Genomic DNA, 27,026 nt, shown 5'->3' with positions numbered 1-27,026 from the left:
TTTCATTGATAGTAATAAAAGGTACAAACAATGTACCAACAAAATCTGGATTTTGGGGCTTCTGACCATTTTTGGATAATTAAATCAACACACATGGTTCTCCAGAGGTTGGATGATACATTTCTATGAAACATAATTAAAGATAATTTATGAAATGCATAACAATTACAATACAAAATGATATCCTTCTGTGCCTCATTAACTGAAAGTGAAAAGGTCAAACTTGTGAACCAACAGCCGAACAGAAATAATTGACAGAGAAAATGTAAAATGATATCAAAGTATCACATAATTAAAATAAAATGCATGAAATGTTCAAGAATACATTTGATAAATATTGGAAACGTTTTCAACAATGATTAAGTACAGAAAATATGTTCACACTTTAGTTAATTTATTGGAAATAATATTAAAATGTTTATTGTATTTGGAAAATAAATATATGTAAGTTTAAGAGTTCAAAAGGTCAAACAATAAAAAACTCATTATGCTCTAAGTCTCTTTTTGCTGAAGGATATTGTTTAAAACGCTTGGTATAATGGTATAGTTATGAGAAATAACATGTTCTCTGTTTCTACATTGCAGTTGTGCAAATGGGAATGAGATGTTGTTATTAGCACAATACATCACTCTACTCTATTTCCCCAATAGGCTAACATTTTGGACCTTTACATAAAAATCTCGCTTTTTGTCAGACTTTCCTGTCAGTTCTATTTTGGTTAACAGAGCCAACTGTATGAACGTGACGTATTATCTCCAATCTTTTATGATTTTCATTAGCTTGGCCTGCTGTCGCACATTGAATAATGGCTGTGTTTACTGCCTCTGTTGACACACTTTTACAATATGGGACACCAGTTTGGAGATATGGGGCCTCCAAACATTCACACATCAAACTTGTAATTACCACAATGAAGCTGAGGTAAATATTTTTCTCATCCGGCAGCTTGTGCACACATTGGATCATATGTGATGTGGATGTACCCTAAGTCTCTTCATGGTGGTTAATTATAAGCTACTGCAGTGCTTGAAAGGATCTTAAAAAAAGGTTTTGGGACCCAATGTCCTCTGTAACATTTGCAAATGACCCCCTTATCTGGATGTCAGCACCACTGTGATGGCATTCAAACGGATAACAAGGGATTGATCTTCACATGGCACTGTGTCACGAGTGTTCATTTAAGAGCAAAGTCCTCTAACAAACAACTGGGGGATTTACAAAAACAGCTTCATGGGTCTCAGTGGAGGTCATTACAATGGGGATGAGCGGCGTCCCCTTATGGTTTGAAAAGCATACATTAACATAGGAGCAGAAGAAAGTGGGGACAAGAAGTATGAGTGTGTAGAGAACAAGCCAAGGAGTACGACGGCTTTAATTGGAGCCCTGAGAGCTTCGGGGAAAGGAACAAAAGTGCGTGGTTGGTTGATGGAGAAATCTAAAAGGTTTTCTGAGAAAGAGACACATGAATACAGTAAGTAGAATTGATGCCCCTCACGAAATCAGCAAGTAGCTTTTGTTGAACACAAAGACCATACTATGACTGATATACTGTTGCTTGGTTTTAATGTGCTGCAATGTGTTTGCAATGAGCTATAGGTCAGCTACTGAATGTACTTTAACCTTGCCATAACATTTCTATAATGTAAATGTCTGCGCTCAATTTATTAGAATCCTTGTAAAGGTCAACATTGGTGTGATCATGGACACAGACCTGGAATTCAAAGACAGCCTATCACCTTGAGAATATGTCAGATTAAAGGAAGTATATCGGCTCAGAAAAATAACTTCTATTTCCAATCTCAACAGTGACTTCTCCGGCTTTTTAAAAATATGTTCAACCGCAAGCGCTTGGAGCGCCAGGACAAAAAAAGTGTTCCGAAAAAAAGACGCTGGTTGCAGAGCTTCTATTTGAGTGTGCATCATACTCCTCATTAGAAACAAATGGAAAAAAAGGCTATGGCACTCTGTGGACACAGGCCCTAATGCATGCAACTCTGCACACATGTGTTCCAGGCCTGCTTCTCCATGGTGAGTAAAATTGACCTTGCAAATTCTGCTCTGACGGCGCCTGAACACACAGCTGCAATGACCTGCAAGGTCATTTAAAAATGTATCTGATTTAAGACATAATGCCCTCATACTCAAAATGAACTGAGGTGTATTGCTTTCATTTTGTATGTATAAAAGACATGAAAAAGTGGATTTTGTCAATTTAAATTCAGATATCCCTATCACCAGGCTTGAAGAATGATGGAAAACATGTTACTGGTATTCTGCTAAAGCTAACTGCTAAACCTTAGGCCATTGTATCATTGCGTCTCTATTCTAGGATGGTTGATATGGTAAAAGCCCTATTTGATAAGAAATACAGTTAATATATCATTATTTTGCCTGGGCAATACACTTGTAGCCTTAGTATTTTTCTATCAAAAACATTTCTCAGATTCTGAGAAATGTCTTTTCAAAGCACTTTTCTAAACAAAAGTGTATTTCTTTACAGTTACGTAATCAGATTACTGATACAGTTTAAAACAAGTGGGAATCATGAGTTTCCAGTTCTTCATGGCATCACTTTTTTGTAATCCACTTAAATGAAAGCCATTTTACTGATATTATTTCTATATTTATTTGGCTTAGAGTCCTGAGGTAATTGAAAAGTAATGGAGAGTGATCAGTTTGTATTCCTGTGGTATTGGGATACTTAGATTAGTTTAATGATTACATTTGTAAATTAATTAGCAATTGTAATGGTATATTTTTTAAGTAATCCCTCCTTTCCTGCCCATCACTGAGAAAAGATAATTAAATAGTTCAAGGAACATAAAAACTCTAAAATATGTAATAACAGTCGAAGCAATTCCCCCGTAGTAAAATTTGCTAGACAAGAATGTTTAACAGTTGGTGAAACACATTATTGTGGAATTCAAAACCCATCAACTTAACTGACTTGTGCGTTGTTAGTGTGAGTAGATCGATGTGAGCATTTTCCCGCTAACAACTTCTCTTGGTGCTGTCAGACACTCTGTAGAGGGAGGAGGGTGCAGAGTTTATATTATTTTTCTGAGGCTGTTCATAACAACTATTGATTCATTTAGTTTCTGCTTGGTTTGGCTCAAAGCTATGTCTACGGAGAGAGTTAATGTACTTCTGTTGTCAAAGTTTCTTACAAAAAGTGTTGTTCTTTTTTTTTTTCTTTAACTTGACCCTCATTGCAGAGATTCCAACTTTTCCATTTAGTTTTGAGCAAGATATGGTATCAGTAAACTCTAACCTACCGCAGGGGTTTCAGGTCATCTCTCCTCAACTCCCAGGACTCTTGTTCATATATAAATACAAAAGCAGCCACATAGTTCTAAAGCATTTAAACAATACAATGGGCAAGGATGAATATACATTAATAATAAGCATATCTAACATCCATTGGTCACATCATAGCCTGAATGATGCTGATTAATCCCCCTGAGCTCATTCGAAAAATGTGAAACTGCTAACTCAGTGGATTATTTCGGTTCATTATTCTTTACAATAATATCCCAAATGTGGTATTTAGTTGGTTGTTGTTTTACATTTATTGTAGTACATTAGTATGTTTTGGTACACTGTTAACTCTCTATAGCCATCTGAAGGCAGCTGGTATTTGTTCAATCTGCCATCTCTGACTGGAGGTCCAAGATTATTTGGAGTCCTATGTTGGGTCCACTGACAGTCACAGATAATCCCTTGGGACCATAATAATAAAAAAAACGTTAGCTTGGCCATCTATCAAGATTTTCTCCCCTCCTGCCGCAACTTCAATCTGTTTTCCCATTCAATAATACATCCGTTATTTCTGTAATTGTGTTTATGTATAAAATGAAGCCCCTTGCTTTTATCAATAATTACCATTATTATTACTTGTACTTAATTATAACTATTTTCCTAGATATCATAAGACCCTTTTAAATGGACCTGATATCCTCTGTCAACCCTAATGAAAAGGCTCCATTTGTGTTGTCTTATGTGTTACTTGATCTCAGAACTGTTTACAGACCTCTGGTCACAGTGTGGGCCAATCTCCTTCGAGATTATTGATTGATTGATTGATTGAAAAGTTTATTAACAGCTTGTATATTGGGTACAGTACAGTACAGCTCAAAACATACAATTGTTAAGGGGATGCAGACCAGAGAAAGACTTTTGTCTTGTTTACATCAGGGTCCCCCATTTCCAATTCATCATATCATTTAAGACATATAAAACATATTTGACATACAGATGGCTTATTTACAATTAACCTTTGATGACTTCACATGCACTCTTCATAAGCAATTTTCGAGGACCGGTGTTCCTAAACATGAGATGACTTATCGTGGGGATTCAAATTATAATAGAAGTACTACATCAAGGAGTGGTTGGCCCTATTCCCCTGATTTAAAAATAGTAGAGATTAAGGCCCATTCCCAAACCGCCCCCTACACCCTACCCCTCCGTTTGCGCGTTCACGCGGAGGGTCCGCCATATTAAGGGCTGTTCCAAAGCAACGAGTGTGGAACGGTGTGGAGGGGGAGTGGGCTATCAAGCCCTCAAACAGCGAGTCTGCAGCGATGCTGACTTGAGACCGGTCTCTACCTGACCGGAGTCACGCTGTGTGTGTCCGTCGGGAAACAAGCTGTTAAAAAGTAGTTACAGCAAACATCCACTGATAAACTGCGATGTTAACAACCTCATGATAACCTCATATGTTTTAACTTAGGATCATACCTGTGTTTAGTCTAGAAAAAGGTAAAATTGTGCATTTTATTATAAAGTTGTGTAGCCTATATTTACAGACCGTTGCAAACACTAAGAAGCTTATCAGGTTTAAAACTAAAAGAGCTTTGAAACACAATGAAAGATGTTTGGAGTTTTATTTGAGTTATTCATTTAAACTTTTTTTCTAAGAGATGCTGATTTGAAACCGTTGTTACATACAGTTACGGCATTTCCTGTTTCTGCCGGAGAGAGGGGAGGCCGTCCCAAAGCTTGCTGCTGTATTTACTCCATCCATCTGACAGAGGGAGCCTTGTTGAGCTGCGAGTGTGGAGACGGAGTTCACTCCATCACGGAGGGGTAGGGTCGAGGGAGTGGTTTGGGATTGGGCCTTACTGTTATCAGAGTTCTAAACACCTGTCGTCAGGCTTTCTTTTACCCTTTATCAGACACCTGGTCCTGCTTCTTTCTGCATAGAAAGACGTCTGTGAAGAGCAAAGCCTGGCGAGGTAGACACGCAACCTGGACATTGTCAACCTCCTCACCATATCGATGACACTCTACGGTGAGCTGTACCCTTGGGTGTTTTTACACCTGTAGGAGATTTCTATTATCCATATGTGAGCAAAGAGTAAACAATATTCCACACCTTACCTGGAACCCAGGAGACGTTCTCTCAGCCCACTCTGCTGCCTACGTCCCGAACAGGAGCTCCGTGCTTGGGATTCGTCCAACTGTTACCATGGCAAATTGCCAGCATCTGGTCCGTGTCTTGACCCAGTCAGGATAAAAATGAAACACATACTTTATCTCTTATTTTTTTAACTTTTGAGCTGAACACAAAGTCCCACACATTATGTTAAACCATCTGGATGTTAAGACAACCAATGTCCAGTGGGACATTAAAAGCAGGCTTTATTTGACAGGAATGGAGTGCAGCCCAAATTGGATATCAAAGTATTTTAGATGCAGTATGCCCAAGATTACCACTTTGCCTTGGCAAGAAAGACTTTGCAGATAGGTTGATGTGACAACAAATATTATTAGGCTAATAAGTAAGAAAGGCATGTCTCCAAAATGTATGTGAATGTTAATTTATACAAGACAGAGAGGTAAATAAAAAGCATCATTAGTGCATTCACTGCTTCTACTGCAGGGCATCACTAGTATTTGTTTGGTTGTTTGCCACACCCTTCCTACTGTATTATAGCCCTCTATGGTGATTTGTACCACATGGCAGCTTAATGATATCTGTAGTACCTTGCTCTGGTGCCCACAGCATGACCTAATGTTTGTGTTCCTCCTCTTTTGAATTTCCTCTTCTGAATGTCATGCACACACAGGTTTTTATGCTTTTGTGAAAATAAGTAAAAATATCATTTTTTCCCCACATTGCAAAGCTTGATTTAATGGTATAACCAGTGGGACTTAAAAAGGGGCCATTGGTAAAGGGATAACGCTCAACCTCATCAAAAGAGCACCTTATGAAGCTACAACGAACATGTTTGACCTTAACGTCCAAAGGCTGACAACCAGACAGTTTGAAAGAAAATCTCAAATAGACGCTGTTGAAACAGAGAGCCCAGTGGAATTCAAGCTAGTTACTTATGATTGTGACAAATTGCCTTCAGAGGAGGTCTTGGTCTCTACACATACAGTAGCAGCAGGTCAATACCCACCATGACCTCGTGGTTTCTGATTAATGGTTTGGTTATAGTGCAAGCAAACACCTCAGAATTGTGACCAAAAATACATTTGTATTTAGCCATTGGATTTTTGTAAAATGTATGCACATATTTAAGACATATTTTTTCAAAAACTTTAGAAATAATATATTTTGTATAGGGTTGCAATATTGTGTTTCTTTAACAGACCCTTATCTTGGACCCATAAGGTCACTATGGTGTCCCTGGAGTTGGAAATTATGTTACTCTTATTCAATTCAGCCCCAAAGGACAAAAGCCAGACCACGACAGATTTCCCAATAAAAGTGAGCTGTAGCATTTTACAATATTCTGTCCCCAACCGCTCGATATCAAGAGGTTTAAACTAAATATAACTCAACACAGCAGCATCAGAGACAATGATAAACAGCCTTTGAGGCAGAATTGAAGGTAAGGAATATGCTGATGTGTTGGAGCTATATATATATCTCTTTATACAATTTAATAGTTTAACATTTATTTTCTTGCTGTTTATAGTGTTTATTATTATCATTTATTTATATGTATTCTTAGTTAGTGTCATAAGTTAAAGTAGTTTCTATGCTTTTATTTTGAAGGCATGTTTTGGGCACTGGGTGATTAGAGCACCTGGTGTAATTGTATATATTGGAGACAGGTGGAGGTGGGAGCCAGAGCACTAGTAGGCAAACGGTTTTTTACCAGGGTGTTTCAAGCCACACAAAGGAAAGCCATAGGAAAGGCTTAAAGGAATGCTCCACTCATTAGATAATTAATCAAAACTTCAGTATTTAGTGAAACATTATGTTTAAACCATACCCTGAAGAAATCAGCGATATTCCCCGGTAAATAATGTTTTTATAGCTCTTTTTTATCAAAACCTGTATATTCCGTCAGGCCGCTGCCATTTTGCCCATTTTCAGTAGTCACGTGATGGTCGTGACGTCATCCATGCGTTCACTTTGTAAACACACGAAAACATGGAGTATTTGAGTTCGGACTCGTCAGCCGAGGAAGAAGTTTTGAGCAATATGAAGAGATTGGATGGGGGAATTCAGCCATACAGGTTCGAGCCTACTTAGTACTACTTAGTAGATACAATGATTTTGATTACTAGATATGTATGCATGTAGTACCACCCTTGCTAGCGATTCCCTCTCTAGTTTAGCATACTCAGCCTCGTTGTCCCTGGCCCTAGAACCACGGTTTTATGGGGCCGGAAAAACTGGGGGAAAATACCCACTAGCCGGTACTACGCTATATGGAAAGGCCACCAAAAACTGGCCTGGCCTGGACGATAAATGACGTTTAAACGGGGCTACCCGCTGCAATGGAAATGCGCTATAACATACCTTATTCTTACTCCGAGCACTACTTCTGGTCCTCCTCGCTTCACACTTGCAGAGGGCGATTTCTCAACTGGCCGAACTGGTGTCCTGGTCGGTGATGACACCAGAAAGACCGATGGTACTGCATCTCCATTGAGTAATGGTTGTTCAATAAATCTCATGTTATGTTTTATCATACTCTCAGAGTAGTCGTCCGGAAACTTGAAATGTTCGCTGCATACATGCGCCTGTGGATCTTTCGGTTCGGGCCGGCCACATTTCGCTTGCCACTGCCTCCGAACGTACTTCCTACGCTTACCTTTTGGCAACAGATGGAACCGAGCATTCCGTGGATTGTTCCTATCAGAATTGTGGCAATGTTTCGCGATACAATGAGGCATATTTGAAGAGAGTAACTACTACAGTAAATAACATGAACATCAACGTGTCCTCGAAACCAAACGCATGGTTTACGTCACGTCCGGTAAAATGGCGCCGCCCACAGTGTTGATGTTATTTCGGTAATTAATCAGTTTAAAATCACTGATAATGTCATCGGATTAAAAAAAAAAAAAGAAAGACTGGCAGAGACTGGTCTGTTTTATCGGATGATAATTATTTAAAAATGAGTGTCATGAGCATACCATTCCTTTAAATAAAAGAGATATAGGAAACCTGTTTGTTGTATTTTGTTATTGGAATAAAATGCACAACGGAGAATCTTGTCTGGACCTGGATCATTGCCCTGCGTAAGATCCGCTAACTAGTGCCTCAGCGGCTGTATTATTTTAATTTAATTATCTGTTTTAGTTCTAGATGATTTTGGCCGCAACATGATGTAGGTGTCCTTAATAGACTGGCAGCTGAGTGTAAGAGGGTTGTCAGTGTTATTATTATTCAGAGAATCTCAACCGAAGTCTTTTCAGGGTAATGAATGCCATTGTATTAAATAAACAACAACCTTGAAGTTGTTTTCCACTTATCGTTTTGAAGGGTAGGTTAGGTTGCGCGTTCACATGAGAGGGGTGGTATTTGAAGCATTCGACCAATCACAAACATGGAGAAGCATACTGACAGTGCAGCGTCATACTTCCTGAATGAAAAGTCAACCATAATATTAGACATATGAAGACGTTAAACTTTAAACATCCATGACTTAAACACTTTATCCAGGATAAAAGCCACATAGCTGCACCTGCAAGGTGAATACAGCTGGCAAAAGAAAAAGTGTTTGAATGCATACATTAACAGGTTTATGATATCACTGCCCCGTCTAAGACACGATCTGACTTTAATTACATTTGTCTCGAGTGTTTCGTCAACGTAATGTGTTGCTTAAAATAATACTTCTGCATACAGTATGTGACACTGTGAGTGTTGCACGGCCAGATACGGCTCAGCTGACTCAGATAAGGAGATATATGATAGGCCTACATTATGATGTGATATGCCGCGGACTGTACTGTTACTTCGATCCGCTTGTTGTGGCAGATATTTAATTAAGCTTTCTTAACGCTAATGTTATAATAGTCGGATTGCTCTGAAGATGGGAGGTGATATTCAATAAATGTTCACGTTCACACAGTCTGTGATTTTTGCCGGCCGTCTTTCCTGCAACGGCAGTTTAAACTGTATTTCCTTTCTCCTGTAATACGACTTGATCACTTTAAACTCTGCACACTGAGCTCTGATTGGTCAGCAGGCGGTGCTTTCACTGAGTTGATCTCTTACGGTACGTCCACACAGCAGCTTTAGACGAATCTTCCACCGCTTCTCTGCCCATTGACTTTGAATGGGGATGACGTCACTTTGCCTCGCTTTTCGCCGAACTGCATTGTGGGGGAGCGAAGTGAAGATTTCCAGGATTTCCAGGATTCAAAAGTTGAGCAATGTTCAACTTTTGAAGCTGAGCTGGAAGCGTCAGCCAATCAAATCACGTTTATGCAAATCTGACAGTAGAAGCGCTAGCCAATCAAACCGCGTGTAAGCAGGGAGAACCAGACCGCAGTTCATTTCCTCATATTCCAAACGAGAAATTACGGTAGCAAATCACCCGGTTCTTTACGACCAGAACTATTAACGGGATACAAACCGGAGGAACCAGGCATGGAGGGAGGTGGCAGAGACAGTGGGTGAAACTGGTAGGTTTTCGCCTGTTTGGGGAGTTTATATATATATATATATATTGCTCGCATAAAATCCCCGGGGTTTTTTGCTTTGTATGTCGGGGGCGGGAGATTCATGTGATTGGTTGTTAGTCGCGTTGCTCGCAAAAAATCCCCAAGCTTTCAGACACGCCCAGCTCCAAGATTTTCAAGATTTTTGAAACGCTGCTGTGTGGACGTACTGTTACGGCCCGTCCACACAGCGGCGTGCGTTGAAGCTTCAAACGCTTCTGCCCATTCACTTTGAATGGGGTGACGTCACTTTTAGCCGAACTGCATTTTGGGAAGCGACGTGGAGCATTGCTGGCGTCAAAAGTTGAGCAATGAAATCCCGTTTATGCAAATCTGCCAGTACAAGCGCTAGCCAATCAAACCGCGTGTATGCTGGGAGAGACTACGCAGGTCATTTCCTCATATTCCAAAAAATGGAGGGAAAATTCATTATAGCGGTAGTGAATCACCCGGTGCTGTATGATCAGTCTCTGTTCATCTACCGGGATACAAACCGGAGGAGCGAGGCATGGAGGGAGGTGGCAGAGACAGTGGGTGAAACTGGTAGGTTTTCGCCTGTTTGGGGATTTTATATCTAGTTTACTTCGTTTTAACATTGCTATTGCTTTGTATGTCGGGGGCGGGAGATTCATGTGATTGGTTGTTGGTCGCGTTGCTTGCAAAAAATCCCCAAGCTTCAGATACGCCCACCTCCCACCTAACCTGCTCCGGAGCAAGTTTGCCGCTCAGCATAAGTTACCATGGAGATCTAGCCTGCTAAAAAGAGAACCATCATCATAGGACCGGAAACCCCGAGTTTTCCCCGAAGTTAGCCCGCTAAGCAAAAATCCGGCTTCGTAGTACAGGCATCAGATGTTATGACCTTTTCAGTTACATGCAGCATAGCAACAACATTTACATTTTACAGGTTAAATAAAATACAATAAAATAATGATTCCTCTTGGAACAATAACACACAAGAAGAAGTGAATCGATACAACAATATAAAACCGTATAAAATATAAGTGAACATGTGCAACAGCAAAAAAAGATACTAGTAACAAAAGTAAACTTTATAATTATAATAAGGTTAAACGATTAAAAGACCAATTTAAAAGGAAATGTTGCAGTTAAAACTGTTAATCAGCAGTTTGAGCATAACGAGTCCTAAAATATTTCAATGTGTTGCTGCTGTTGTCTAATAGGCGTTTTAACTCACTCATCAAGGTTCAAGGTTCAAGGCTTTTATTGGTCATGCGTACATAGCTACACTGTAGTTATGACGATGACAATCTTAGGTCACAGGCTCCTCCAACAGCGCAACACAATAAAAACACAATAAATTCATCTCAATGAAATAGAATAAGAAGAAAGAAAGCAGCATGAAAGCATGAGCTCAGTATTAGCCTATACTTTGAGCCGGTTAGGTCTCTACACATGTCAAGAGGTGTAAGAGGTGAAAAAAAACCTGCAATAAACCATAACACCATTGAATATTCTGGTTGTAATTAGGCTTTGATCTTTCAGAACAAGTGGATGTGGCACCTTCCACACATCTGACTGCTTTCACCATGTGACTGTGAGAAAAGGTGACCTCTCCGGGGATGCACCGAGAGAAAAGAGTGGATCTTATTTTTTTCTTTCCATTTTCTGCATGAGTGGATCTGAGTGCAGGCTTTGGGTCTGCTTTTGTCTCCTCTCTCCACTGTTTCTCTCATCTTCTACCTGCCTTACGCTTGACATTTCTTATCCATCTAGGTCAGTCTCCATAGGAGGGAAGGAAAGAAAAAAGAGAAAACACCGGGGCAACGAACAGAAACAACTATTTAGGCAACCTGTGATGTTGCGTAGCGGTGCAGGCAAGGATAAGGTGCTAATTGCCTCGACTCGGAGGACAATCCATGCTTCAATTTATTTTCTCTCCTCCACAAACCCCTGTGTTGGTTAATTAGGAAATGAAGGATCCTGTTCTTGTCTTTTGAAGAAAAAAGAAATGAAAGACAGAAACACACAGAGGCTTCTTGATTACACAGAGGTGTCTTTTAATAGAATAGGAACTGAAACACAGACCATATCAAATGTGATTAGCAGCATGTTCCATGAGAGTTGGCAAGAAGAGAAAAATACCTGTTTTGGAACTAATGGAAGGAGGCTTTTTGAGTTTTAAGTGTCTAGGAGGGAAAACATTACAACCGGGAGAGGGGAGTGTGGAGATCAGATCAGGTCTACACCCTCTCAATCATCTAGCTGTGAAGTCAAACACCAGCGCCTAGAGATAGAGTCATTTGTAAGATAAATAAAGCTAGATGCAGCGGTCTGCCCTCCTGAACCAGACACGGGGAAGAGTAGCTGGGCGTCTCTCTCTGTCATCTGTCACAGGGCCGAAGCTCAGCGTAGAAACTATCAGGAAGATGATGTGTCTCCAGAGACAAAGGCGCCTGGGGAAAGAGGCAGCTCTTAATCATCTGAGACCCACTTCTCTGGCATGTCTCTCTTCGCTGCGCTTTAGCTTATGCACACACACTGCATCTTCCTCTAATGCTATTTGCATACTTGCAAATCCCCACAAAATGCAATCCTGTGCTCTCATTTACTTTGGACTTCAAAACAATGCCTTCTCTTAACTGAGAGTGTTAGTTATTTCCTTTCAGGGCTCGGCGAAAGCTGTTATTAGGAAGCATAATAGCTTTCCCAATGAGGAAAAAGGGCCACATGGCTAATTAGAGACTTGGACTCAAACATGGCTTATCTCTTCAAATAGAGTCTGGCACGCATGAGTGGAGAATGACAGAGGAAATCCATCTCGGTCGTCTCCCACCTCCATTAGGTGTGTATATGGGAGAAGGAGCTGGCTACTGAGGGCTATTTCAGCCTGGGCTTCAGAGGGCAGCCAGGAGGATGATCATTTGTTACCAAACAGTCAAGAGAATCCCCACCGCACCGAGACAGGAAGTGAGGGTGTATGACCTCAGGCACATCTGACAGACTCCAACTGTGAGAGAAATTAGATGTGATACGATCAATAAGGAGCACGTGTGAACTGTTCGTGTGCACCATAAGTTACTGAGAATGTGAATCTGTCAAGTTTGTTTATCCTTATTAAGCTGCACTATACAGTATGAATTATTGTAATCATCTTCTTCTCATACCAAACACGTTTATCTGTGTTTTTGTTGTAGATCATTGCATTTTCTCAAGATTTTGCTTGACCCAGGCTCCTCCAACAATGCAACATAAACACACCTAAGACATAACATGATAAAAAAAAGTGCACGAAGAAACAGAAATAGATCAAATAAATAGTGCAAGAGAACGTTGCAAGTGACACAAAGTGCCAGTACATGTAATAGGTTAACTATACCAAAAAGATAATAAAATCTACATTTAAAATTAAATATTGTACATTGGAATGATATACTTTACCATGTGCTGTCATTAGTATTCCTATTGGTATAACTTAGCATTTACTGTGTCATCTGGCAAAAGCTCCAACATTTCATTAGGCATTTATTCACAGCAGACATTATGACCTGTCATAATAGGAAAGCACAGGTGTTACTGATGACAATAACGATGGCTGTGTTCCATTTAAGCGTCCCACTAATAAATGCCATGCGGAATACCAGAGCCCTAACTCTGAAGCAGCTAAATGTAATGCGGCCATTCTTACATTTTATTATTTACAGCTGTGCTTTTCCTACTCTGACAAATAGCATCTGTCACGTTTTAAACAATTCCCTATGGTTATAAATAAATCAATATGGATACATCTGGCCAAATGTAAGTTATGTAACACTTTATATATATTAATACATATTAAATTAATTGAACTTAAAAGTTGTATTTTAATGTTCATAAACAATGTTACAATCATGAATAATGTTCACTAATTCGAAGTAATGCTTTTTAAAATCATATCATTAGTTTGTGTAATATGAATTCCTTAAATTAATTATATATTAATAAGACATGATGATTATGATTACATTGGTAAAATCCTTTTTTACAATACATTTCTGGATGAATTATAACATTTAAGATATGTGTTATTGATGAGCAAGTTATACATTTACTTATTTATAGCTAGGGATCTATAAACATTACTTTTTGACATGGACCAAAAAACTATTATTAACTAATGACGAAGTATAACTATAACATGTATGTAACTATTCAACAAGGTATAACAAAAAACAATCAATTGAAATGTTATATGAGCCACACATGTTTTTATAGACAGTTAAACAAAAACTATTGACTATACACATTTCTATATTATGTTTTATAAATGTTTTATGAAGTTTGCATGTTTAAATCATCTGCTTATCGATAACAAATCTTTTTTAAATGTTTGCAACAATTAACTGTAATATCAATGATACCATTACTAATAATTGGTTAACATTATAAATAGCAATGTAATTGCTATTCAATTCTATTAATTGTTTCTTAACAGTAAAATCTACATTTACTCACTTAATTGAATTTAAGTTGAGTTAACTATCAATGTATAATTTATAATGAATATTATATTATATTATTGTAATAATATTATTATCCAACTCGGTTTGTGACTTTTAAATATATGTTCACATCCACAGACATATACAGCCTACTGTATTTAGTATGTACATTTATTAAAGTTACATTTTTGTCAATGGTCTATTTTGTCCAAGAACATATGTTTTCAAGGCTATTAGATTCAAGTATAGGATGAACTTGTGTAAAGAATCCATTGTCGTTCATGTTGTATTTTTCACTGTGTTGGCCTATTGGGGGCAGTAAGCAACCAGAAACAGACGTTACTCAGTTATTAAGAAGCAAGGATAAGTACAGGGCAACCATTCTCCAGTCTCTCTCTCACACACACACAGACAACGAAAACAAATAATATCTGCATTTCTTGTCAGTTTTGGGATTCAATCAATAATGCCTGAGATGAAGCCGCTTCAGATGCTAACCCGTTAGGTAAACAATCACTGGTAAATGAATGGAAAAGCTGCTTTCATTTCAGCTTGCTTAGGAAAACAAGAGGAACCAATAAAGGCTCCAGACACAAGGTGGAACTCCAATTAATATTCCTGTGCTGAGCAGTGGGTTTCATTTTAGCTCGGTCACGTGGAAATCTCCCCCCTTTCACACAAGTCAGATAATTACCTATTTAGATTTCACCCTGACAGCCTTTCTACTGCGACATTGTGGAAATGATAGTGAGAGAGAGAGAGAGAGAAAGGGCAGTCATAAACTCAGGAGAAATTAATATGCCATTGTTTAACACGTGTAAGAGATGACTGTCTGTCTTCACAGAGGTGTTTAGGTGCCTATGTAGTGTGGAAATTAAATGTTAAGCCTGCCAGTGTTTTGGAGGACATTTGTTCTGGTACTAAAAGACAGCTAACATGTGTACTTTGATGAGTGGAGAGAAAGCCAGACCAATTGGATGTTTATGGCTGATTCATCTAAATCAGTGGTAAAAGAGGGGACATTTGTTTGCAGTAGAGAGGGCTATTTATCAACATTGATTGATATCCAGCAACACTTGACTGCCTCAGGCTGGACTCATCCATCCGGTGCCAATCACGGAGCTTGGCCAGAGAAATTCATACTGCCTTCAGCACTCGAGCTTTGCTGCTATACCAGTCCAGGCTCACTCCTGAGACTTCAACCTTTTAGAGCGGTAATATAGTTTTGTCAACAAGTCCTCCAACTCATGCGACCAAATAGGTCGATTGTTCAAGCGCGTATTACGATCTATAATCACGTTTTAAAGTTTTCGACCTCCAGTGCTCCCGTTGAATGCAAACGCCACGGAGGGTCGTATATTCACAAATAACCCTCTCTGTAAAATCCTAAATTGTGGAATAGTTTGGTCATTAAAACGCTTTTTGATTTGATTTCTAGCGAGAAGTGTATATACTTTTAGAATCCAGGTCCAGTGGATGTGTAGGATCTATAGTTTGACAGATATTACGAAGATGATTTGAGGTCTCGCCAGGAGAACACGGCAGCGTCCATGTAAAGTTTCCAGTCTCGAAGTTTTCATAATAAAACCGTATTCTCCTTACTGTCAAATGATTTTAAAGCTATATCTTGAGTACTCATCCACTAAAAACATAATTTTATCCTTGTTAATTACACAACATCAATTGGTTTAAATTGTGTACAATGCTTTTATGTTTTTCCCATTCAACATTCAATCTATGTTCTCATATTTTTTGCTGATTTGGTCTTTTGTGTTCATTAAAAGTTTATATTTCTATATCTCTTATACTACATTAGCAGTTCCATTTTCTCTATTTTATTATGCAAGCCACTTGAATATCTTATATATTCTCTTTCACCGGTGCCAAACACTTATATCTCACAATAAGCAGGGCTTTAATGTCACCTCTTCAACACACTCTCGTATCTCATTATTTCAAAATCTGGTAATTGACCTTGCATTGTAAATCAGCGGAGTATATATTCTGAAAATAAACAAACTTAATATTCTAAGAAGTAACTTTATTTCTGACAAATCAAATGAAGGCAATGGTACGTAAACACAGTTGGATGCAGACTTAAGTTGGACCGAATGCAAGCCTGCTTGTTACATTGATTAGAGCTTAGAGTAAGAAGGGATTACATCTCCAGAGGACTCCTGTATCGATTTGGGCCTTCATTGTGTGCGTAGTTAATGACTGAGAACTTTGAGTTTGTCAGTAGAATGGAATACAGGCAGTTCACAAAATACATTTGTAAAGTGATTGCACTGACTGGAGGATGATTCATGTTGTTGTTCAGTTTCTGTTGTACAGAATGCTCATTAAATAAAAGCTTTGTTCTGCTTTTTTTTCATAGAAAAAGGCTGTTGGGCTGTTTGGATGGCCGACATGACATCACACCTCAACAAAATAATACTGTAAATGTCAAACTTAATAAATCATTGTACTGTAATGCAGTCTTGCTAGTTGATAATGTAGCAGAAAACTCTGAATATTTATTCGAAACAACTCTTAAAAAAAAGAGTTTACAATCAAGTTGTAAAACATTTGCATTAAGAATGCATTGCACAATGTTTTCCCTAACTCAGATCACAGCGTATTCATGTCTGGTTATATTTAGGAAAACATGGCGCACGTGCAGGTTTGCTGCTGTTTTGCGTTAATTTTGTCTTCTCTCAACCGATCATCTCTATGTTGAAGACCATGGGGTGCGGTCAAAAGCACAGGTGCTACAAAAGAATCTAGAAGTACATAAAGTCCAAAATGTCCCAAAATACTGGAAATATGCAAATAAATTGGTTTGACATATTTCATGTGAAAGGACTGACAGTAAGTACAATATCACGTCAATTCCTTTTCCAACGTGGAATCGACCATCTTTTAAATATCATACAGACAATGGAAAATGCACAGTTTAAAAATGTGAAAAATGATTACAAGCACAACGTTCTCTTTATATTCCCATGAAGTAATTTCACTAAAGAAACTTGCAACAGTACAGTGAAGCAGCTTTGTCAATGAATGCAAGCTCTCTGCTTATTGCGATGGCATTTGATATTCAGAATAGATCTCTAAAACAGCACCAATATTTAGTCTTATTAATAGTTAATCTGATATAATAAAACACAATTGCAAATAAATAAATACACTCTTTCCAAAGTCTATTGCCCTGGGATTCTTTCGTAAATTTCGAGTTTTGACAAAGAACTGTAAAGGTCATGTAAGAAAGTTAAAACACCTCTAGGCATGAGTTGGAGAGTGAGCCATTCTGCTAAGGAGACTCTGACGGTTGTTTTCCACCGAGTGTGATTGATTCATAGCTTTTTAATGCATACATTCAACACATCATGTTTGCATGAAGCATGTTCAGAAGCTGTATATCTAGCCTGCAGACTAAAGAGGGGCCTTAGTGACAAAGAGATGAATTATAGGTAAACGAGGGGAACTGGTTGCCAGGGGACTTGTATCACAACACTTCACATATGTGATTAAATCTCCAGGCAGTTGCAATTTCAGGCAAAAATGTCCAAGTCAGAGTGGAGTGGGCAGCAGCCACTGAAGGAGAAGTTCATTTTACAACAAAAACATCTAATGTACAAGTGGCAAAAATGAAAGAACGCAATGAATATTTCATCTTTCTTGGATCATTGTTAATCATAATGCCCAGAGCAATGAGAAGGGGATTTGAATGAAATAGATATATATTTTATGGCTCAGTAAGATTGAGAAAATGATATCTAATGCCATTAATGCCAAGTTAGTTCAGTGTGATGGTGCTCCCCTCCCGCCATCATCTTTATTTAAAATCTTCAGTGAACACAGATAGCTTACAGAAATATGATTCAATAATACCAAATAGATATGGGGCTCTTTAATCTTTTTATTGGCAAGATCGATTATTGTGGACACATAGAAGAATATAGCTTTCTATTCAAATGCACATTTTGTGTTTAGCAGATATGGTTTCTGTTCCCTTCCATAAAAAAGTCATGCAAACAACTTGTAACTTGTGATAAAATGAGTCAGGCATGATCTCAGTCAAAAAACAAACATTGAGCAGGTAATCCTATTTGCACTGCCTGTATCCAAACATAAAACCAACAAAGGAAGAACTTACCTGCACAGAATCCACCCACAACACTTTTATTTATTTATTGTGAGCAACGGACAATTTAATTTCCACTAAAGTTAGTTTTTTCCTTCTTAATTCTTTACACGGAAAAGCAATCAAGTAGCAACAGCCTTTTCCCAGCTTCTATGTTTATGCTCAGGCAGTCTAAAGTGGAATTCTTTATGTGTCAGTTGCAATTAAAAAATATCCATCCATCCATCTTCTCCCGCTTATCCGTGGTCGGGTCGCGGGGGTAGCAGTTCCATATTAAAACATATATAATCTGCTAAATATTTGAAGTGTTAGGCTGCAATAGGATTACAATTTCTGATTTTGCAATTAGGATAACATTTTGTGATTTTGAGTGGCTGAGCTTTTGCTGTGCAAAGTGATGAACAAAATACTTTTACTGACTTTAAATGATATGATGTCTCTGAATGCTTCCATCAGTAATCTGTAGGTATCTGCATTTATGAATGACTTTTAGGGAATGTTATGCTTTAAATAAAAGTAATTACACACAATGGTCTTACCTTCACGAAAAATGATTATTTGAATTAAATACATATGTAAGATAACCAAGAGCTGGAAATAAACACCACCCTTCATATGTTTCCTTTGACAAATGAACGGATTGACGTACCATGTAATTAAGGAGAAAGCAAAGCACCTTTTTAGTGACCCAACTTTTTTCCTGGGTAAACACCCCTCTTCCAACTGTGTTGATACCAGGTTCTGGGTTTCTGGCTTTTAAAGCATTACAGTAATGTTCATCTGGGTAAACCCAGCAGTGACCTACAGTAGATTACAATTGTGAAGCATTGGAGATTATTTATAACCAGAAGTACTTATAGTACAGTGCTCGGTACTGAGGGCTAATTACTAGGTGCAATGATGGATGACCAGCCACATATTTTAGGAATGGAAAGTAGCAGCAGGGAGCCAAACATAGTTGGGAGGTTGAAAGTCTTGTGATATTTTATCCTTTCCTGTTATCAAAACTCGGAATAGTTTAAAACCAACAATGAATTGTTCTTACTAAAGACCATTGCTTGTCTGTTCCGCTATATTCAATACTCACTCGAGTTAAATACATGGTTATTAATCCGCTGCTGAAAATAGTCCTCAAAAAGGTGCTATTTATTCACATTTGAGTTTTGATAAGATATTCAGTGTCCAGCTGGGGAAATGACCAAAAATAAGCTTGGGCTCAATTTCAGAGAACAAATTGGCATATATTGAGAGATGGACTAAAAAGCATAACTTTGATAACCTTCTCCTTCAAACAGAATACTACAAACATTTAGCAAATAATTTCAAAGATGATTCAATGTCATATTAGCTTACCATGAAACACGGTTATAAAGAAAGTAAACAAATAAAATAAAAATTGTATTTACGTATGTATATGTAACATATCGTATTCAGTGCATAGGATCTGCTTAAATGGATTCCATGACAAATGGATATTAATTTCATAGATGCAGACGTGAGCCTGTTATAGCATAATCTACCACCCAGTTGGATATGGTTAATTAATAAAAACATGTCAAAGTACCTTTAGATCACATATAATGTAACTAGTTTTATTAAAAAGTTACCTTTTTTTAAAGAAGTTGTTTTGGATATCTTCCAAAAACAGCGGTAGTTTCTAATCATATAAATTCCATTCAGATCCTGACCATGAATCCACCTACAAATAAAACATCGGCAGTAATTAAAACCTTGTGGTAACAAAGCTGTGTCACACAATTCGTTTTGGATCATTCAAACTGAATAAAACTAACATGCGACATGCTGCCCAATTCTACATCTGCTAACACTTTAATGGTCTAATGGTTCGATTCGATTTCACGTTTTATTAGTTTATCACACTGTGCCTCAAAGTCAATGACACAAATGCTCAGATGGAGCGTCGTTTCAGGTAATGGCACATGCTCAACACCTACAGTTCTCCTCTAGCGTCCTTGGGAGGACATCTGTTTACTCCTGGATCAGTATTGCATGACTATACATAATAGCAGTCTAATTAACATTATGTGTAAGCAAATATGGATTAATTTAATTCAGATAAGTCAAAAGAGGAGGAACCTTCAAGGTCCACCAACCAGCTCTGCCATTATGATCTCAGTGTATTACTATGCAAGGCAAGGCAAGGCAAGGCAAGTTTATTTATATAGCACTTTTCAACACAAGGCAATTCAAAGTGCTTTACAAAAAATGAAAGAGATTAAGAAAATGGCATTTAAAATCATTAAAAAGAAAAGCTAATAAAATAAACATTAAAAGAAAAAATACATGGATAAAAGTTACAGTGCTGTCAATTAAACATTAAAAGAAAAAAGTACATGGATATGGAGTTTCTGTACAGCTGTCCTGTATGCATTAGTCCTTCACTGACAATGTACTTGCTGAGACAATTGAATTTCACTTTTCCTGCAAAAGGCTACATTCCTCTGTGTAGATTATAATGACAGATCACTTATTTTTTTATTGCAGCCCAGATTACTTCAAACTACATACTATCTGTGAAACACCTAGGCTCATAGATCTTTTGCAGTGTCTGCTGAAATGAGGCTTTATGCAGGACTTTGAAGTCCTGATGATATCTCTCTATTCTTTTGCATACTGTGCAGTGCACCTTGAATGAACTCTTCCCGTGAATATTAAAATATCGTTCCATTTATGTGGACTAGGAGAGGTTTTTCTAATGAATATTTAATTGTTTTGACTACTTTGTAAAGCAACAAGAACAATGTGTATTAGACAGTTAGAAGCTGGACCATGTTGTGCCATTTCCTTAGATATACCTTAAAAGTAAAATGATCTTTTTTATAGACTGGCACATAACTTTATGATGCTATTACTCAAGAACCAAAGTATTACACTGACCCTACAGGTAAAACAGATTAATGCATTTTTTCAAACAGCACTATTCTTTAATTGAAAAACACTGAGATAGAACTGTATCTTCAATCATATATTGGGCGATTTAGAAAGTTTATAAGGTTCCCTGCTGGATAAATTAGCAATTCGGTTTTATTCAAAAAGAAATATCATTTACGGCTGATGACCCAGGAATCATGGACAGTGGCGTTTTAATAGCCCCACTGGGGATAAATAAAGTAACTGAGTTGTAATGAAATTGGTTAATTCCCAGGCAACAGAACACGGTATTTGACAGATGTTGCAGCCTGGTTGCAGGTGGGGTGGATATTGACAGGCAGTCCAGAGAGAAAAGAGACATCATTACTGCTCCAGGTCTACGCTTTTCTCATCTATTCTTCTGAAATTATGCTGCAGATGCTACAAGTGGGAAAGTGAAATACTTAGGAACACAGTCAATAGATCCAATTTTCTCAGGAATAATCTAGAATGGCCTCCTCAGTTACTGAATTTGTATTGAATATTGAAGTTGGACACTGACATTGTATTAATTAGGTCCAATATTTGCTTACAGAAAGTATTTTTAGCTTATTGCATTCATGCTCCATGTGTATGTGCTCTAGTGTGTCTCAAGCTTTATTGTATTGTGTTTTCTCACAACTAACATAGGGCGTTTTCATTAAAGTCTTGGGCAAGGATGTATTGTCTTTATTTAAAAAGGTAATTTGATTCAGAAAAAAAAGGTGAGGGAACATCTGTGTGATTTTTTATTTTAAGGACAACAGAACAATATTTATACATGAACACTTTGAAAACACTTTCTGGTGGTAAAATTGTATATTACAAAAGTATGATACCCCCTCACAAATCCAGAAGTACCCTGTAGTCAAACAAAATAATGGATGGTTTGGCAAAGTAGTTGGTAATGTCGGGCAGGCAGGAAGTGGAACGTTCAGAGCATATATAGCATATATATATATATATATATATATATATATACACACATACAAACTAATTTTTCAGACCCTATCCCTCCGTAGTCTTTCAAGTAGGAGGAGAAATGCCAGCGTTCTCCTCCGGTTTACAGGCACTGTGTAAATGATATATATAGAATAATTATGATGATGAATGAATTTTTTTACCACTAAAATACCAAAACGGTTTTGGTCCGGCCTCCTCCGGCGGCGTCACACCCTACCGGGCGCGTTTCAGAAGCATTTCAGAAGCGGAGCGTCTTGCCTGCCGGCTCGCAGTTTTTGTTGATTTGGGCATATTTCCTGGACAGGCTACTTTGTACAGATAAAGTTAATAATAATTGTAATATCCCAGTTATAAATGACATGAATCAAAGATGTGTTTCTGTATTTTAGTGGTAAAAAAATTCATTCATCATCATAATTATTCTATATATATAATTTACACAGTGCCTGTAAACCGGAGGAGAACGCTGGCCTCCTACTTGAAAGACTACGGAGGGATAGGGTCTGCAAAATTAGTTTTGGGGATTGACTGGATGCTCTGACCGGTCCACTTCCTGCCCGGCGCCTCTGCAACGCCTCGCGTCGGAAAATAGACTTGAATCCTATTTTGAGCAGAGCCCAGCTCCGAGACGCTTCTGGGACGCTTCTGAGCCGTAACGCGGCGCGTCTGGTAGAATAGCACCCATTGACTAGAGTGGCCGCGATCTCTGCGAACGAAGTTTAGAGTTTCAATTTTCTAGAGAATTCTCAATAGATTTCAGAGAGAATGGGCCTTCTTTCTAAGCAGTGTGGGGTGGAAACAGTATTGATGCTGGCTCCCAGCCGAGAGAGCAGGAGTCAGCAGCAGTGTGGATATGTACTGATTGAGAGCAGAGACAGCTGTTGATAGCTTATCAAAGGTTGAGGTTCCTTCGTACCATCCAGGCACTCTGGGGAATGAGCTTCTTCCGCTGGGACTTATCCCCGGAGAACAGTATTTGGATTTTTTTATCTCGCTTGGGTGGGATGAGAATGAGCCACATCCCTGCATTTGAACTTCATTCCCCTTTAAATGAAGTGATACTGAAAGGCAGCCTGGATCACAGTCATCTCAGAGCATACGGAATATATCACAGCAGACATTCAATATTTATATTCCTTCTATCTGTTACTGTATTATGAGCAAAACCTGAACTACGACAGACAGAAAGTAGATTTAGGAATGTAAGAAATGCCATAAAGGCATGACTTATTTTGACCTTCATCATAGGAATTTAGGAAAGACATGTATCTTGGAAAAAGGTCTCTATGTTGAGCATGCATATCTATTCTTATGGGTTCAGCCATAAATACAGGGGTATAATATGTGCAACGTTTACAACGGTAACCACGGTTCAAGGGTCAACCACCAGCATGTGTGGCCAAATGTTTCAATTTAGTGACCTGACGCCTCCATTTTTATTTTCTGAAGGCAGTACAATAAGCTGAGAGCTACAAAACAACTGGTATAATTCACATATTGTACAGAGACAGAGAGCTCCTTCAGCATTCATTTGGAGTTTTGTTTTTGTCCAACTGACCAACACAAGATCAATGCTCACCCTCTTTCTTCTAGCTTTGTTTGTTACCACCAAATTCCTTTGGGAAATGACTCTCTCTTTAGATGATGGATGCTACAATATGTTCACTGTGCAGGTAGCGTACAGTGGGTTTAAAGTTAAAATCCCTCAGATATGTTGTAAAGTCAAACCCAGTGTTTGATACTATCTATAGTCCAATTATTTTTTCAGCAACAGTCATTCAAGCTCATCTACATTCTACCTCACTATATCTGCGAAAAGATGTACCTATACCGCCACCAACAATGAAAACTACTAATACTTTGTGTATGTTTTGAAAGCAGATTTAATATTACACAGAGTAATAGCAGAAGAAGGAACAGCCACAGTCAGCTGGAAGATTAACAGGCTGCACACCTTCTACTCATCAGCAAGATAACTGCTTTTACTGTGAGCACACTGTGAGCAGCATGACAACAGATTGTTGTTGTTTATGTCATAATGGATGAATGCCAAATATTAACACAATTTTTATCACCGCAATGCAATTTTGTTTTGGCTGCAGTGCAAACAGATACCACAGCTGCTCTTCTGTTGTATTTTTCACACAAAAGCTGCTCCAGGTGAGGAGTGTGTGATACCCAGAGGATTCTTGGACCTGTAGTTATAAACTACACTTGTTGTTTCTACCACTCGTCTTTGGAATACAGTTGTTTTACAAGACACCCGAAAAAAACATCACTGTGAGCAATGAAAGCAAAAGTTACTGAGAGGCAAAACCAAAAACAATGAGCTGAAAGTAGCTAAAATGCTCTGAGGAGCTGAGCACCTGTACAATTATTAATTGGTCCACTTTTCAACATAGACAAATTCATGCGATTCATTATTAATATGGAAATATTGATTTGACTAGCTTCAACTGTACTTTAAATTGTCTTTTTACTTTTGGTTGAGTCATTTTAGCAGACATTGAGAGTTGAAATATTTAGATATGAGAAATGTAATACTTATTAAGGACTGTATGTATGTACATTCCACAAGTGTGCAGTCCTTGTGCACATCCAAGCCATATTCTTTGTAAAATATTGTTATCAGCTGATCTGGACCTTTTAGGGAAAACAGGCATTCGTTTTTATTGTAAATGTATTGTTGATATATATACAGTATATATATATATATATATATATATATATATATATATATATATATATATATATATGCATATATATCTTTCTGGGAAACCAAGCTGTTTGTATAACATTTAAATGTTGGTATTAGAAGAAAGTTCCATAATCTCATTCATTGCCATATAACGCCATCCCTCTTTCACTGGTGGAAGAAGGCGCGTGCAATTTAAGCATGGCATGCACATTCGAGTGCTTTTGCTATTATAACATTTGATCATAAACTCAATCTTAAATATGTTTCATAACTCATGTGCAGCAACTATCTGCACGTTGGCAATAACAGGATAGATGACTACAGTAAGTGCTTTTTTGAGAGCTACCTTTTGAGTTCTTCTACATTTTCAGACTGTCAAATGTATCAAGGTAATATACAATTAGAATATATAGGCAGAGACAGATTAGCCACGTTTGAATACTCTCTGGTTGCACTTAGTTTATTTTCTGATTCTGTGCTTTAGTTTTAAAAGGTTCTGCATGACATCGCAGGGGTATTGTGCCGGTGGAAATGTATTGTGTATTCAGAAGAAGGTTTGCCTGAAGTGCCTTAACCTTGATTATTTGAACATGAAAGTATTATCATTCCTGTATCAGCATTCATAAAAGGTGGAAGGAAGAAAAGCTGATTTACATTCCTATTCAACATTCAGAGAAAATACTCAACGCAAAACCAATCAAAGGGATGTGCTACAAAGGACCTGGGTGGTATTGGAGATGAAAAATGCTAATATGTTTGATGGTGGTTAATGAAGCGCTAGATGGAAGAGCTTTAGGGTTAATAGAATAGTGGACATTGTTGAGGTACTACTATCCCCAATATAAAATGAAGTTGTATTGATATTAGGAACAGGGAAATAAATATTGCATGATATTATCCCCAATGCAGACTTTGACCAAGGTACATTGAAAAGTATCCAATGCTAATAAGATCTTTTCAGCGCCTGAGACTGCTATATTGGAAAAGGAAGTCCTTACTATCTTCAAAATCAAAGAAGACAATGGCTATAAGATAATACATGGCATAATACATTAGTGTCACCAACCCTATCAGATCAAATCAAAGGTGACCTCTGTTTAAGTTTCAGCTGTGTCCTCTGTACTGTTGAACAAAAGATAGTAATAGGATACATTACATCCAGACACATCATTGATGGTACTAAATGGAAGGTTTGGCTCCGTTCCAATCCTCACACTTGTGGTCTGTGGATTCTTTCCAGGTTCCTTACAGATTTCCGGTAATTACCAACAGTGCTGAAGTGCGCATTAAGATTGCAAGTATGAGGCGTGGAGCTTTTTCCCAATACCATGGGGATACACTGGGTTAATGAGTTCAACCCATCCCTTCTGCAAAAACACTGTTTGTCGTTTGAGATGTTTCCAACCATACAGATTTCCAGTTTCAGTCTAGCAAAAACAATACATTAACAATTTAGTCAGCTTGCAATTCGGTTTCGATTCATTCACAGTTTATTATTCTTGTTGGAATGAAAACAAACTGGGCAGAGTCCTTGTACACGGGCCAACCGCTACAAGTTCAACGAGGACTGCGCAGTTATAGCCAAACTGATGGCTTCTTCAAAGTTGCTCAGTATAGTTTCTTGCCAATTAAGTTAAGAAATTCATCTTTTTTTGGCACTGTGGACTACAGTAACATTGTCATGACTGTGCATTGACCATGCCACCACAGGGGAGACGTTTTCCCAGGACAGTGCAGCAGTTGACTCAAATCATCAACTCAAATCAAAATCCTGTCCTCATTATAATGCCCTAAGCTCTGCATCATGCTTTGCCCAATTCAGGGCCAAAATACTTCTTGTCTTTTGCCGTCAAATGGACACTGCATTCAGTCTTATATCATCTGGTGTAGTTGTCTCTTTACTCGTGCAGACATCTCAGTATTTCACTTGTTTTTACTGTGATTATTATAAGTGAAAGTGATGCTAAAAGT

General features: G+C 38.1%; 1 long non-coding RNA gene across 1 annotated transcript; it reads left to right on the top strand.

Moving 5' to 3' along the window:
- Positions 1 to 1,214: 1,214 nt before the first annotated feature.
- LOC117544085 lies at positions 1,215 to 18,982 on the top strand. The gene is made up of 3 exons (XR_004568648.1): positions 1,215 to 1,472; positions 1,808 to 2,029; positions 16,736 to 18,982. It is a non-coding gene; the product is annotated as an uncharacterized LOC117544085 (long non-coding RNA).
- Positions 18,983 to 27,026: the final 8,044 nt, after the last annotated feature.

The sequence above is a fragment of the Gymnodraco acuticeps genome, unplaced genomic scaffold, assembly GCF_902827175.1.
Source record: "Gymnodraco acuticeps unplaced genomic scaffold, fGymAcu1.1, whole genome shotgun sequence".
NCBI lineage: Eukaryota > Metazoa > Chordata > Actinopteri > Perciformes > Bathydraconidae > Gymnodraco > Gymnodraco acuticeps.
Note: the sequence above shows the minus strand (reverse complement) of the source record. Positions and strands in the feature narration are given on the sequence as shown.